Here is a 13,230-nt window from a genome sequence, read left to right on the forward strand (position 1 = left end):
GTGGTTGGCTCCTTGGGATCAGGTGTGGACTCTTGTTCAGTGAGCTGGGCCAGGGAGGTGCAGATCTTACAGAACTGACATGGCTGCAGGCCCCCTCCCCCAAGGTCTGCTCTTGGATCATTCTGAATGATGGAGCTGAATTCCCTTGAAGCTGAGCTGGACAAAATTTCTAAAAATATTTTATTAAAACATTGCCTTTTATAAAATTTTATTTCATATTGGAGTATAGTTGATTTACAATGTCCTGTTAGTTTCAGGCGTACAGCACAGTGATTCAGTTATACATATACATATATCTATCTTTTTTCAGATTCTTTTCCCATTTAATATTGGATATACTTCCCTGTGCTATAAAGTAGGTCCTTGCTGATTATCTATTTTATATATAGTAGTGTGTATCTGTTAATCCCAAACTCCTAATTTATCCCTCCCTCCCACCTTCCCCCTTTGGTAACCCCCCTTTGGTTTGTTTTCTAAGTCTGTGGGTCTGTTTCTGTTTTATAAGTAAGTTTATTTATATCACTTTTTTAGATTCCACATATGTGATATCATATATTTGTCTTTCTCTGTCTGACTTACTTCACTTAGTATGAAAATCTCTAGGTCCATCCATGTTGCTGCAAATGGCATTATTTCATTCTTTTTTATGGCTGAGTGATATTTCTTAAACATGGAACATTGAACATGACTGAACAGAAATGAAACGTATGTAATTTGTAGAGAGGGTATAGTGCAGTGGTTAAGACCACAGTCTTTGGAGCCAGATTGTCTGGGTTCACTTTCAGCTGTGCCACATGCTGGCTGTGGCTTGGACAGACTGCTTGATCTCTCTCCGCCCCAGTTTCTTCATCTAGAGAATGGCAGTAATAATAAGAACAACAGCAATAATAATTAATATTAGTATATCACTTACCACATGTGCCAGGCACTGTTCTAAGTATGTTAGTTAACTAAATTCTCACAGCTGTGAGTTGAAACCTTTTCAGAAATCCTTAGGACAAAGTGTTTTGTTGTGGTATATAGAATATATATATGTAACCCCTTAACAGGACTGGGGAGAGCACCCTGTGATCAACTAACCACAAATGATTTTGCACTAAAACATAAGAATATCCCACTTGGAAGGATATATTAAAACTATGAGTGTTTGGGTCTAGCTACAAAATGAGTACGTTGCCAACCTATGGAAAAATTTTGGAAAAAATTTCAGAACTTTTTGGAATTGTACACTTGTATATTCATCCCCATTTTATAGAAGAGGAAACAGGTTCAGAGAGAGTTAGTAACCTGACCAAGGTTACAGAGCTAAAAGTGCGGAAGCTGAGATGTGGACTCAGGCAGTCTGATGACAAAGGACTTTCTCTCGAGCCTGGTGTTATAATACTTCATATATCAGAGGGTTGTTGTGTTAAATGAGTTAATATGTGTAAAGAAACACTGAGAGTAGGTGTGGCACATAGTGAATGTTATTTAAGTATTAATTATTATTGTAATTTTTCTTCATTCTAAGGGGTCACTGAGATTTATTATCATAGTGGTCGACAGTGCAGCGATGCATTCAGGGTCCATTAAAGGCAGTACTTCCCAACCTCTCTCATGGAGCCACACCTCAAAAATCATGATCTTTCTCAGCCAAATTGGGGTAAACCATGAGACTGTTCCTCGCCTGGGCTCTGGCCAACTCAAGGTTCTGCCCAGCTGAGGGATCCTGTTATGGGCTGAATGCTTGTGTCCCCGCTCAAATTCATATATGGAAGCCCTGACCACCAGTGTGGCTGTTACCCATTTGAAGATGGGGCTTCTAAGGAAGTGATTAAGGTTAAATGAAGTCATAAATGTGGGGCCCTTTCTGATAGGATTAGTGTCCTTATGAGAAGAGATACCAAAGAGCTCCCCCCACCTCTCTCTATTTCTGGCCAACTCCCCCCCACCCCCAATACACACACGTGGCAAGGAAAGGCCGTGTGAGGACACAGCAAGAAGGTAGCCATTTACAAGCCAGGAAGAAAGCTCTCACCAGAAACCAAATTTGTCAGAACCTTGATCATGGGCTTCTAGCCACCAGAACTATGAGAAATAAATGTCTGTTGTTTAAGCCACCCAGTCAGTGGTATTTTGTTATGCAGCCCAAGCTGACTAATACAGACCCATATCACACCTGTAGCACCGTTCAGCAGTTGGGAATCTCTGAATTAAGACATGTTGATGTATTTCCTTGTATACAAAATGACTCCAAGCCATTGAATTTTCTGGGTCTTTTCTTTTTCTCTTTTTTTCTTGGTCGATTCTATTGCCATTAGACTCTTAACAATGATCTCCTCACACTTGGTTACAGATTTGTCTGTGATACCTTTTTGCACTGCACTGTGATTATAGCTTATCTTTGGCGGGCTTGAAACCCATAAAAACAACCTTGTTAGCATAGAATACACAGTAAAAATACACTGGCCTTTGGAATGTAGACTTCAGCCATTCATCAGCCGTTTTTGCTGTGTTCTTAATTGATTGCATTCTTGGGAAACAAGAAATCAAATAAATTTGTATTATTTGACATTCTCTTTTAAGTGAGGAGTATGGATTTAAGACTTGAATGGTTAATTACAGATGAAACTGTACTTTTCAATCTTATAGGCAATTAATTATTTTGTAGAAATCAAAATGTTTATTTTCTATTCTCATTCTAAGATCCTAAAATCATTTCAATATAAATCAAGCATTTATTTATTTTTACCCTGAAAATATTAAGGAACTCATTCTTCTACTAGCCCCCAGCGAAGACAGTTTTGTCATTGTCAGCATTCTCTCAAGAAGTTTATCAAAGGAAAGGGAATGATATCCTTGCGTGAGCCTAAAATGCCACGAGAAAGAACATCACATTCTCATTCTGTCTAGTACAGTTGCCCTAAAGTGGACTTTTTCATTCCCTGTTAGTTACTCATCAAATATTTCATCACTTTTTAAGAGAAAAACAATTTTGAAAATTATAGTGAAAGACCATGTGGGAATAAATTTCTTTATTTTACACATACACAACACACACATTCACTTTTTTGGGAAAAAAAACCAGAACTAAACTCTGCTAATTGGATTGTTTCCTTAGACAGCCTTAAAAAATGATTGTAAATTTTCTCTTTCCACAGATAGATTCTTGTTTTCAGCCTGTTAGGAAGAAAAGAAGTGAGGGGTGACCTTTGATCCGAGTATAAGAGAGTGGTCCCAAAGTGAAGCCCTCCTAAGTATTCCAAGAGGATAAAATTTTGACAAGTTTAAAAGAAGAGGGCAAACTCAACCATGGGAAAGATATAAAATGTCAAATGTCAGCTCTGTCAAATATGCAAAAAAGCATATATGAATCGGTGTTGAATGGGAAAGAAAGCAGTAAGAATACACTCAGATACAACTATGTAAAAGTGGTTTTATTACTTTTTATAAGAAGGGTATGAGATTATTCCAAGAAGTTCAGAAAATACAGGAAGAGACCATTTATAATCTTACTTTCCTCACACAACTATTTTCTTTCTCTCTCCATTCCCTTCTCATTTTGTCCTTGTGCACATGTATTTTCTGTAGTTGTACTCATAGCTTGTACATTTTGTGTTCTGACTATGAGTTAGCCCAACACAGGCATTTTTTGGGTGCTGCTACAGTCCTCATAACCATCATTCGTAAAGGCTTTATAATGATCCATGGTTGGGACATGTACTACTTAGGAAAAGTCACTAAAAAGGGAAGAGAACATGGACACAGATATTCGATATACAGATATTTGCCTGCAAAGAATTTCAGGGTGCAATTCAAAAGAAAGAACCAACCAAATACTGCAAAGAAGTAAAAATTAGTTTAAATGTTCAAAGAGCATAGTATTTCTTGGATTTATTGTTTTCCCCATCATTTTCTCTCTGCCTCTCTCCCTCATTCAATTATTTAGTTCTTTTGTCTTGTCCCAACATCATAAGGGAAAATTGACATAGAAAAAGTCTCTGGGTCTCTCTCCTTTTTCCTTTGGATACTCTAAGACAAGAAATATGGGTGCTTTCAGATATGATAAAGATACTTATTTACTAATAATTTGCTAACCATGTCACTGTTTGAACTAGTAACTGGTATATATTTAACTTAGATAAGTATTTTTTGAGTGCCTACTGTATGCTACTATATAGCTTGTATAATTGCTTTGCTTTTTTTTTTTTTTTTGCTTCACGTTTTTTTTTTTTCATTTTCTTTTTGCGGTACGCAGGCCTCTCAATGTTGTGGCCTCTCCCGTTGCGGAGCACAGGCTCCAGACGCGCAGGCTCAGTGGCCACTGCTCACAGGCCCAGCCGCTCCGCGGCATGTGGGGTCCTCCCGGACCGGGGCACAAACCCATGTCCCCTGCATCGGCAGGCGGACTCTCAACCACTGCGCCACCAGGGAAGCCCTTGCTTCACTTTTTAATTTGGAAAATTATTGAAAGATACAAAAGAAGATGAAAAATGTATCAGCTGGTATAACAGGGAAGGGAGTTAATGTATGTTATTATGTGAATATTTTAATAGGTGTCAGGAGCTTTTACACATATTTGCCCTTTAATCCTCATTAAAGCCCTAATAAAGAGGAACTATTAACTTCAATACACAGAGCAGGAGACAGACTCAGGAAGCTAAGTCGCGTGTCAGGTTCATACAGCTATTAGTTGTCAGCACTGCGTTGCAAAGGCAGGCATGTCTGACCCCAGGCCAAGTGCACTGGTTTATGTACTTCAAAATGTAATGCAGCATTCATATTTGTAGCAATCTTAAAGGCCTCAAAGAGCAGGAGTATAACTGAGAGCAGGGGAAACCTCTGGAACTCTTTCAGAGAGGATTATCCTGTCAGAGGAATGTGGGTTTCTTTTTTCTTCTTAAAACTTGTTTTTTTCGGAGCCGTGTTATGTTACTGTCTACAGCTGCATCGTGGCCTAAGGGCCTCTTGGAAGCCTCCTCAGAGAAATGTGCTTTCAGAACAGCTTTCACACCCAGCCTCAGAACACATGTGAATGCCTCCATGTGAAGTCTTTGGAGAGGAAATGGTGATAGATTTTCTTCTGCTGTTTAGAAGGTTCTGCTTTATAACTTTTATTTTACAAATTAAAGTTATATAATCGCTTTATAGCTGTTATTCTCCATACTATCTTGATATAAAGTATTATGATAATCATAGGATATTGAAATTTAAAATTCCTATCCCTTTCCTAAGACTCATGGAAGCAATCTATAACAACAATAGCCACGACAGTAAGAAGAGCTAACATTTATTTGAATGCGTCCTACGGGCAGATCCTATGCTTTGTGATATAATATGGATTACTTCATTTCATTTTCTTAACAACTCCATGAGGTAGGAATTGGGATCAAAAGGATCAATAAAGGGCTTCCCTGGTGGCGCAGTGGTTGAGAGTCCGCCTGCCGATGCAGGGAACACGGGTTCGTGCCCTGATCCGGGAAGATCCCACATGCCGTGGAGCAGCTGGGCCCGTGAGCCATGGCCACTGAGCCTGCGCGTCCGGAGCCTGTGCTCCGCAACGGGAGAGGCCGCAACAGTGGGAGGCCCGCGTACCGCAAAAAAAAAAAAAATTGGATCAATAAAAACCACCTGTCTTCTCACAAGTTCAAAACCAATTTAGAGGTAGAAACAGGAATCAAAGACTAAAATGCTGCCTTATGTGCTGACAATGCTGATAAGAGGGGAATGAGGCTTAGGCCTACCAGCCAGGAAGGACTGCAGCACTCTGGGTACATAAAAGATGGAGTTACCCAGTCACCCTCCTTGGAAGCCCTCAAACAACCACAGGCCTCCTTTGAAGGGCACGTACCCCTGTTTCATGTACAGGGTGGAAGGGCTGAGAAGGATGAGCGCTCTCTACTCACAGGCAGATCCCAAGCGGAAAAAAAAAAAGAAAAACAAAAAGCTGAGCATGTGCATCTGTTTCTCCCAAACCTATGAATCAGACAACCAACTTCTCCTCCTGCAGAGAAAAATAGGTGAGTAGGTAAACACCAGGGGTGCTCATAGCTCCACTGGAGTTTCTGCCCCGTGGACTCAATGGAAAGGAGGCCTTTGTTCGTAGTTGTAGGTACTGTGCATGGCTCTACCCTACAGATGAGGAAACTGAGTCCCTGAGACACTATATAAGAGTCATAATTAGTAAGCACAGGAAAATCTAAACAGAGCCACTAAGTGGTGGAGTCAGGATTAGCAAGGCCAGCTGGGACAGGCTCTGACCTCGTTCAGGTACAAGGTCATGGGAAACTAAAAAGGGAGGGCAGGTGTGAGAGGGATACCAGAGGAAGTGGTACGAGTTGGACTCACTTATTCTGAGGGTTGGGGAGGAGAGTCAAAAGACTCAGAGTGTTCTAGCATACCTAGTTGGAAAATGGTGAAAGCATGAAAATAAAATGTGTTTCCGGGATAGACCAGCCAGTGCTTTGTAGGCATTTGACTTTGAGGTAACTTATAGGCTGTTGGAAATCGGAGTTTTCAACTCCGGAGGAAGATCGGCAGCAGAGATGCAGATTTTGGAGTTGTCCTTGTAAAGGTGATCGCTGGCTGAAACTAAGGGAGCGTTTTAGTATGAGCAGCAAAAGGGGAGGTTGGTTCCACAAATTGAGTTTTGTGTTTGAAATACACCAGAAGATTTGAGTCAGTAACCTTGAGTGGCTTGATCTAATTTAAAGGCAAGGCCCAGCACTGATTGGCTCAGGAGTTGATCTCGTTTTTCTTTGCGGTACGAGGGCCTCTCACTGTTGTGGCCTCTCCCGTTGCGGAGCACAGGCTCCGGACGCGCAGGCTCAGTGGCCATGGCTCACGGGCCCAGCCGCTCCGTGGCATGTGGGATCTTCCCGGACTGGGGCACGAACCCATGTCCCCTGCATCAGCAGGTGAACTCTCAACCACTGCGCCACCAGGGAAGCCCCTTGATCTCGTTTTTAACCATAGCCCTAGTGCACTACAGGGCAGGCTTACAGGTTACCCTGGTGTGCAGGACAGTTTCCATTTGCACCTCCAAGTTCACTGTTCATCCCATTTCCACCCACTTCTCTGCCCTGGAAGGCTGACACTTATAGGCTACATCAACTTGGTTCCTGTTTGGTTCAGCCACTGATGGGACTTGGAAGGCAGGAAGAGTGTGAGGCTGGTGTATTTTTTTCCTTGGTTCTTTTACTGTCAGATCCTTATGGACTGGCTGCTTTCCTTTACCCAGTGACTCTGCAGAAGCTTCCAGTAACTGCTCTCTCCCTTTGCCTGTCAGGTCTAGAAGTGCTAGTGTTACTGGCCCCAGAGGACTCTACTGACCTTTGTTAGATTTTATGAACGCTTGTTCACACCTTTGTAAATAATATCTTTGTTGAAGTCTACCCAGTTTCCCAGTTCCTTCTGGGACCTTGAACAAATAATATGCCTCATAAACCAGAAGGAATTGATGTTCTTCAAGGCACTAGGCTTACCCTTAATAAACAGAGAGGGGCTTCTAATCTGGGGGTGTCAGACCTGGGAGGAGACGACAGAATTAGTACAAAGTGGGCAAATCCACACGTACGTGACGGCATCCTGTCAGTGGACAGAAAAATATCTTACACAGTTACCACAATTTTTCAGCTGGTTGTAAATGTCTGAGTGATTCATCAAATAAAACAAACTGTATTTGAAAATGCCATGAAATTCATTTTAACTGTTGCCTTTACATATTTTATTGATCAACAGATAACTTATTCTAAAAACATGACTATTGCCTTGCTTGGCTAAGGAAATACTTTACGATGTATAGAGGGACCTCACATGCAAAAGGGCTGGAAACTACTTCCAAGGCCTTTGTTCATCAGACTTTTCTGTGGGTCCAAATCTAGAAGGAAGTGGGATGAACTGGTTCATTCCTAACTATTTCAATAAAGACAGAGACAAAGACAACCACCTACCTGTTAAAGGAACTTTTGTAAAAAGCGCTCCTAACTTTCATTTCTGGGGAGAAATTAAGGTCCTGGGTCTTTTTTTTTTTTTTTTTTTTTTGCTGTACGCGGGCCTCTCACTGTTGTGGCCTCTCCCGTTGCGGAGCACAGGCTCCGGACGCGCAGGCTCAGAGGCCATGGCTCATGGGCCCAGCCGCTCCGCGGCATGCGGGATCCTCCCGGACCAGGGCACGAACCCGCGCCCCCTGCATCGGCAGGCGGACCCTCAACCACTGCGCCCCCAGGGAAGCCCTGGTCCTGGGTCTTGCACTGAGGAGCACCCCACATTCTCAGCTTGGCAACACCTTGTCCTTTGTGTGACCTGCCGTGGCTCCAGCAGCGAGCAGAGTCTACAGAGTGCAAAAATAAACATATCTAAGGGCCTGTGGAATTTGATGGCCTGTGCAGTATGGGGCAGACATGGGCCGAGGGCCAGGCCCTGTAGGTGAGCCTCTCAGCAGCCCACGTTCGTTTTTAGCCACTCGGTCAAAGCAAGAAGAGACAGCCAGTCTGGCAGTGAAGTTCTGTTTCCAGGTTTGGCCCTGTCTGGTGTCAGGACCTGGCCCTGCCCCCGTGTTCTCAGGGTATCTCATTGAGATATATTCACTTAGGCCTCTGTTACCCAGATAATGGGAAGGCTAGTTAATCTGGTTTGACAGTGGCTAAAAAGAACAAAGAAAGAATGGATAATTTCTTGCCCCCATTCCTCAAGCTCCCTGGGCCCCCTCCCCACGTGACTTGAGAAAACATCCATAACTCAAGATTTGGGGGTGTTCGTTTACTAAATATTTACTGAGTGCCATTTTTTTCCAGGCACCATCCTAGGCACTGAAGCATTAAGGGTCCCTGCTCACAGGGAGCTCACACTCTGAGTGCAAAGAGTTCTTCTGCTTGCACTCTCTTTTATATATATATATTTATTTATTCATATATATATTTATTTATTTATTATCTTTCGCTGCTCCACGCGGCTTGTGGGCTCTTAGTTCCCAGATTGAGCCCAGGCCCCCAGCAGTGGAAGCACAGAGTCCTAACCTTTGGACTGCCAGGGAATTCCCTGCCTGCACTCTCTTTGAAACACAAGTTCTCCACAACACCCCGTGACTTGAGGGGTTAACTTCCAGCCAACTGAAATATTTCACTCGGTTCCCCTTCCATGTCAACAACATGGCGGGAGCAGTGATGACAGAGTAAGGAAAATGTTGTAGAGCCAGGCAGCATAAAAGGTTCTCTGTCAACTAACAAAACGATTCTGTGAAATGCATCTCAAGCTCCAAATTTCTCCTCTGTAGCCAAGAAGCCTCTGATATAACGTCATCTGATTTAATGATTCCATATGCTGTTGAGTGTAAAATTAGAATTAAAGAGTTCTGCAAGGTCGCTGAGTTAGACACAAAAATTTCTTCCTTGAACCCCACAAATATTGAGCACCAGTTTTACACCAGACATTGTGCTAAGTGCTGGAATATTCAATGACATGTTGTATTTTTTATCAAAGAGGGCTAGCTACAGCTCAGGCCTATCACTGCTTTTACTTGTATTTCCAGATAGGAGAGAAAAGAACTGTATTTTTGCAGAAAATGGTTACTGGGGGCAAGCTCCTTGTTTTGAATTGCACTGTCAACAAACTATTGGACTCAGGAGTAAGCATTTTTCTGTTGTTGCCTAGAATCAGTGACTCTGGATTAGGAACTGACAGGGTGAGAAAGAAACTTGCTTTCTACTCTCTGCCTCTTGTGAATCAAAAATTGTACCTTTTTCTCCTTTTCTGTAGACCAAATTCCATATAAATCACCCTGCTGCTTATTCTACGTCTTATGTAAAGTATTCCTATCCTCAAAGTCTCATAGACAATGTAGAAACGTCGGCAGCTTTATTAGCAAAGGTTAGTGTTTCAGTTTAGTGCCAAAAGGTCCTGACAGACATCCAAAAATTTCTGGTTGAAGTCGGTAATTATTTACTCCCCCGTTACCAGAATCTGTCTGAGGACTAAGCAGAGAGAAGCAGAAAGGAAAAGAAAAGCAAAAAAAAAAAAAAAAAGCAAAGTATTTCTGCACTTAAGAACAATATATTAAAAATTTTTTTTTTTTTTAAATTTTGGCTGTGTTGGGTCTTTGTTGCTGCACGTGGGCTTTCGCTAGTTGCAGAGAGCGGCGCACAGGCTTCTCATTGCGGTGGCTTCTCTTGTTGTGGAGCACCGGCTTTAGGCGTGCAGGCCCAGTAGTTGTGGCACACGGGCTTAGTTGCTCCGCAGCATGTGGGATCTTCCCGGACCAGGGATCGAACCCGTGCCTCTGCACTGGCAGGTGAATTCTTAACCACTGCGCCACCAGGGAAGTCCCAAGAACAATATATTTTTTTCACAACGTATGTGTAATATCATTGGGCAACAAAAATAAATAAATCCATATGCATTAGAAGACGTCCCTAAGACCCAGAGACTTCAAGTGGAAAAAAAGTTGGGTCCCTGAGCCAGAGACAATCTAAGCCCAAGCAGAGAGAGAAGGGGTTTCTTTAACTTCTCCCCGACTTTCAGTTGTTTCGGGGGCTTGAGTTTGCCCCTGGATAGAAGTCTGTAAGGCTCAGCTGGAATACTATTCTCCACTGTTATAAAGGCCATGCAGAAAAGTGTTGGAATTCCTTCATGGCAGACCTGGAAGATGGCCCTTCAATGCACATCCCCTAGGCCAGGGTGTTCAGTGGGCCCTTGAGTCCCGGGTGGGTAGAACCAGACATTTAATCATTGGTAAGAGGGTGTAATAAAATATCCAGGGGCTGGGAGGCAAGATATCCTTCTCTTTCCCAAGAGGTTTGTATTTCACTATAGCATTTAGCAGATATATGCCAGGCACTGTTCTCGGTGCTGGAGACACAAGATCGAACATAATCATGGCTTCCACCAGGAGGGAGCTTGGAGGCCAGTGGAGAGCAACGGGATGCAGAGATTACGACCACAAGCTTTGAACTCAGGCCGAGGCTAAATCTTGGATAGTTAGAGCATCCTTTATCTGTAAAACGGAAATTATAATACCTCCTCCACAGGGCTGGGATAAAGATAAAATGAGAAGAGGAGGCGGAAGAAGGTGGTGCTCACCAGCTTTTTACCTGCGCCTACTCAGCTATCCCAGGACCAGCTTGAGGCTGAAGAAAAGGCAAGATCCCAGAGATCACGACAGACCTCACTGGTCTCCTCTCAAAGAGAACCTTCCCCATGTGGGTACCGGAAAGGCTGGATACCTCAGTTATAAGAGGATTTTAGAGATGGAGGTGCTTTTCCAGCGATCCGTGTGGCCCAGTATCCCCTGAATATGGGACAAGAGAAAAATAATGTCAAATGCACTGGCCACTCAGGTACATGCTGAAGGAAAAATTAAGTATGATGCAACTGCTCGACAGGGACAGCCAAAAGACAAGGTCATTTATAGCAAGTACACTGACATGGTTCCTAAAGAAGTCATGAATGCAGATGACCCAGACCTGCAAAGACCTGATGAAGAAGCCATTAAAGAGAAAAAAGACAAGGGTAACCTTAGAAAAATCCTTTAGCACAGAAGGTTGCTGCAGCCATGCCAGTCCGAGCAGCAGCTGATAAACTGGCCGCTCCTCAGTATATCCGATACACCCCATCTGAACAAGTAGCGGCGTTCAACTCTGGAGCTAAACAGAGAGTTATTCAAATGGTGGAAATGCAGAAAGGTCCGATGGAGCCTCCAACGTTCAAGATTAATAAGAAGATTCCCCGGGGACCACCTTCTCCTCCTGCACCTGTCATGCATTCTCCTAGCCAAAAGATGACCGTGAAGGAGCAACAAGAGTGGAAGATTCCTCCCTGTACTTCAAACTGGAAAAATGCAAAGGGTTATACAGTTCCATTAGATAAACGTCTGGCGGCTGATGGAAGAGGACTGCAGACAGTTCACATCAATGAAAATTTTGCCAAACTGGCCGAAGCCCTCTACATGGCTGATCGGAAGGCTCGTGAAGCTGTAGAAATGCGAGCTCAAGTAGAGAGAAAGATGGCTCAAAAAGAAAAGGAGAAACATGAAGAGAAACGTAGAGAAATGGCCCAGAAAGCCAGGGGGAGAGAAGAGCTGGGATCAAAACCCATGTGGAAAAAGAGAATGGGGAGGCACGTGAGAGGGATGAAATCCGGTGTGACAGGCGAAAAGAGACAGCATGACCGGAATCTTTCCAGGGCAGCTCCAGATAAGAGGTCGAAACTGCAGATGAAAATCGAGGTATCAGTGAAGTCATTGCTCTGGGTGTGCCCAATCCTCGGACTTCCAATGAAGTTCAGTATGACCAAAGGCTCTTCAACCAATCCAAGGGTATGGACAGTGGTTTTGCAGGTGGGGAAGATGAAATTTACAATGTTTATGATCAAACCTGGAGAGGTGGTAAAGATATGGCCCAGAATATTTACAGGCCCAGTAAAAATCTGGACAAGGACATGGTTAGTGGTGACCTAGAAGCCAGAATAAAGACTAACAGATTTGTTCCCAATAAGGAGTTTTCTGGTTCCGACCGTAGACAGAGGCCGAGAAGGACCAGTCCAGTTTGAGGAGGATCCTTTTGGTTTGGACAAATTTTTGGAAGAAGCCAAATAGCACGGTGGCTCTGAAAGACCCTCAGATAGCAGCCGCCCCAAGGAACATGAGCATGGAGGCAAGAAGAGGAGAAAGGAGTAGATACTTTCTTCAGAGTGAATGAACTATTATTCATAACCCTAATGATGCAAGTCATATGGGGGAACACTTTGCAAATGACCAGGATAAAAACCAAATCTGGGTGTCAGAGCCCAGCGCTACTTTTTATTACAGGAGAAAAGGGGGATGGAAAAATTCTACTTTGAATTATTTAGTTTTTTTAAAGAGTCGGTTGTGTTTGTGCTTCTCCCACCTTTTGGCATTTATAGAACATACTGCCCCACACATGAAATTAAGGCCACTTCCTTTTGAGTGACATTAGCACTTTGGGGTTAATATTGTGTCTAAGAGTGGCTGCTTACGAATAAAGTTACCCCAACCACAGTGAGTAGAAAGAAGGATGTCCACATATTGGAACCGTCCTGCCAGATGTTTGTCCCTATTGTGCTCTGTTTTAATTTGGAGTGGGGAAAGTAAGCTCTTGCTTGGTGCAACTATTTGTTTCCAATAAAAACATTTAGACAAACAAAAAAAGATAAAATGAGATAACATATGTATAATAGTGAATCCAGAGCCTGGTGGATTAAGTGCCCCCAAATAGTAACTGTCGTTACTATTATTGC

At 43.0% G+C, this 13,230-nt stretch overlaps 1 pseudogene; it reads left to right on the forward strand.

Moving 5' to 3' along the window:
* The first annotated feature begins 8,381 nt into the window (after positions 1 to 8,381).
* On the forward strand, positions 8,382 to 12,671 carry LOC136136005 (SNW domain-containing protein 1 pseudogene; annotated as a pseudogene).
* The last annotated feature ends 559 nt before the right edge of the window (positions 12,672 to 13,230 follow it).

This window comes from Phocoena phocoena, chromosome 16, assembly GCF_963924675.1.
Source record: "Phocoena phocoena chromosome 16, mPhoPho1.1, whole genome shotgun sequence".
NCBI classification, from domain to species: Eukaryota; Metazoa; Chordata; class Mammalia; order Artiodactyla; family Phocoenidae; genus Phocoena; species Phocoena phocoena.